The sequence below is a fragment of the Juglans regia genome, chromosome 3 (genome assembly GCF_001411555.2).
Source record: "Juglans regia cultivar Chandler chromosome 3, Walnut 2.0, whole genome shotgun sequence".
In the NCBI taxonomy this organism is placed as follows: domain Eukaryota; kingdom Viridiplantae; phylum Streptophyta; class Magnoliopsida; order Fagales; family Juglandaceae; genus Juglans; species Juglans regia.
This window is the reverse complement of record NC_049903.1, coordinates 26,433,438-26,436,814: the sequence shown is the minus strand read 5'-3', so window position 1 is coordinate 26,436,814 and position 3,377 is coordinate 26,433,438.

The following is a 3,377-nucleotide window of genomic DNA, read 5'->3' as shown; positions in this document are numbered from 1 at the left end:
TGTCGCGAAGTTCTCAGTGATTGTGATTTAAGGGATTTGGGGTTTGTTGGAACCCCATATACTTGATGCAATAAAAGGGAAGGGACTGCTAGCAATAGTGAAAGGTTGGATCATTTCCTTGCAAATCCTCAATGGTGCCAATTGTTCCCCATGGCATCAATTACTCATGGAAGTGCTACTTATTCTTACCATATTCCCTTATGATTGGAAACTGATGGAGTTTATGTAGTAAGAAAAAAGGACAAACCTTTCAGGTTTGAAGCAATGTGGGTGGGAGATAAGGGTTGTACACGTGCTATTGAGGAAGCCTAGAAAGGAAGTTCTAACAACAGTAAGATGGAAGATATTATGGTGATGATTTCTGGTTGTGCACAAACTTTGAAAAACTGGAATAAATAGAAATTTGGGGATGCATAGTTTCATCTTAAGAAAGCACAAATGAACATGGCTAGACTTCAGCTAGAAGACCCCAGTTGCTTTGATACGAAAGCTCATTTCTATGCAAGAGAAAATGTTCAAATGTGGTTAGAAAGGGAGGAGACGATGTGGCATCAAAGAGCTAAAGCCATGTGGCTGCAAGCAAGAGATCAGAATTCTAAATACTTCCACACAAAAGCCTCACACAGAAGGAAGAAGAACACTATAAAGAAGTTGCAAGATGATTCTAGAGAGAAGGAGATGGAGAGTAATTAACTCAATAAATCTTAAAGTATTTCAAGAACCTGTTTTCAGCTTTAGATCAAAGAGGCTCAATGGAGACAGTGACAAATATCGATTGCAGAGTAACTAAACAGATGAATGAGGACCTATCAAAGCAGTATACTGAGGAAAAGGTCTCTTTGGGACTTCTGTAAATGCATCCTACCAAGGCCCCTGGGTAAGATGGTATGTCCCATATCTTTTTCCAAAAACATTGGAATATTATTGGGAAGTCTGTTATTGCTGCTACTCTTCATGCTCTAAATTTTGGTGACTTTCCTCATGATTTGAACCATACTTTCATCACTTTGATTCAAAAGAAAAAATCTCCTATGAAAGTTGCTGAGTTTCCCCCCATAAGCCTCTGCAATGTCACCTATAAACTCATATCCAAAGTGATTGCATATAGGCTGAAACAGTTCAAGCCTTCTATTATTTCTAAGTCTCAGAGTGCTTTTGTCTCGGGTAGATTAATAACTAATAATGTTTTCATTGCCTATGATTTATTCATTATTTAAGACAAGAGGAAGGGAAAAAAAGAGTATATGTCTCTCAAATTGGATATGAGCAAAGCCTATGATGGGGTCGAATGGGACTTTTTGGAACAAATCTTGATTAAATTAGGCTTTGAGGTGAAGCTAACCCAATTGATCAAGAAATGTGTTAGAACAATATCTTTTTCTATTTTGGTCAATGGTGAACCTAAAGGGCCTATTTTTCCAAGTAGAGGACTGAGACAAGGGGACCCTTTATCCACTTATCTCTTTCTTCTTTGCACTAAGGGGATTATTCATTTACTTAAAGAAGCTGGTCAGAATCAGGTTGTGCCAAGAATTCAAATTTGTAGAGGGGCTCCTACACTAAACCACTTGTTGTTTGTTGATGATAGTGTGATATTCTGTAAGGCTGATCCTTCCACAAACAAGAATATACAAGAGCTGTTGGATCAGTATGAACATGCATCAGGGCAGAAAATTAATAGAAAAACATCAATGGTGTTTAGTAGAAATGTCACGGATGATGCTAAAGAAGAGATTCTGTCTTTGTGGGGTGGTGGTAATGTTCAGCAGTATGAGAAGTACTTAGGTCTTCATCCCATAGTTGGAAAATCAAAGTCTAATGCCTTCTCCAATATAAAAAATAGACTTTGGCAAAAATTATAGACCTGGAAGGAAAAACAGCTTTCTCAGAGTGGTAAAGTTGTGGCTTTGGCTATTCCTACCTATGCTATGAGTTGCTTCAAATTGTCTAATTGTTTTTGCAAAGATCTTAAACGAATGATGGCTCAATTCTTGTGGGAAAAGAACGCAGATGAAAGAAAGATCCACTGGGTTAGCTGGAAAACGATGTGTGCTTCAAAATTCAAAGGGGGTTTAGGTTTTAAGGACCTGAAGACCTTAAATATGTCACTTCTGGCTAAGCAAGGATGGAGGATCCTACAAGAGGAAGATTCACTTCTACCCAAACTATAAAAGGCAAAATATTTTCCCAAATCAGATTTTTTTTAACTCAAAGTCGGGATATAATCCATGGCGATAAGAGATGCAGAAGAACAGAATGACAATGTTGATACACTCATTGACAGTAACACACAATAGTGGAATGTACAAAAAATTAAAGCTCTTTTCAGTCCCAACATTGCTTCAGACATTTTAAAGATCATACTCTGTCCTAGAGGAAACGAAGATAGATGGATATAGAGCCAAGAAAAAGATGGAAGTTTTAATGTCAAGAGTGCCAATAGATTTTTTTCTGGTTTGCTAGAGGAAACTAGAGGAGAAAGTTCTAATGCCAACAGAGATCATTCTTTGTGGAAAGTGATGCCGATAATGAAGATTCCTCAAAAGGTCAAGATATTTGCTTAGAGGGCCTGCAAAAACTATTTGCCCACTAAACACAATCTTGTGCATAAAAATGTTGATATTGATGACATGTTGTTTTTGCAATGACCAGCTAGAGAACCTCACCCATGCTCTGATCTACTGCCCAACTGTGCTTACTGTCTAGGATAATTATCTGCCTATTCTGAATACTTTGAAAGATAGTGTGAGAATCCATGATATTAGGGATGCAGCTATACTAATGAAAGAGAAAGGGACAATGGAGGATTTGACAACTTTCTTTCTAATGGCTTGGGGGTTGTGGTTTAGAAGAAATAAGATGCTTCATGATAATATCTCTTATGACCCTAAGCATGTGGTTGCCATGCAGAAGTTCCACAAGGAGTGGAGATCTACTCGAAGTTCAAACCTGGCAACACAATGCAGTTGAAACCCTCCACCCACTGGTTTTCTAAAACTCAATGTAGATGGTGCTATGTTCTTTAAACAACACAAGGCAGAAGTGGGGGCTATTCTTAGAGATGAGAAAGGTAAGAGTTATTATGGCTGTGAGTAAAGCTGAGGAGGAAGTAGCGGAACCATAAACAATTGAGATCTAGGGGGCTTCAATTCTATGTTCAATAGGGCATCTCGAAGATTATTTTTGAAAGTGATTGCTTAATGATGATCAAAGAACTACAAACAGCATGGTCCACTTTATCTTTGCTTGGGGATTTGCTAAAAGAAATTGTGAGTTTAATTCAGTCTTTTCATGAGTGCAAAGTTCAGCATGTCCATAGGCAAGGGAACGAGGTAGCTCATCGACTTGCTAGTTTTGCATGGAATGTAGAGGGTATA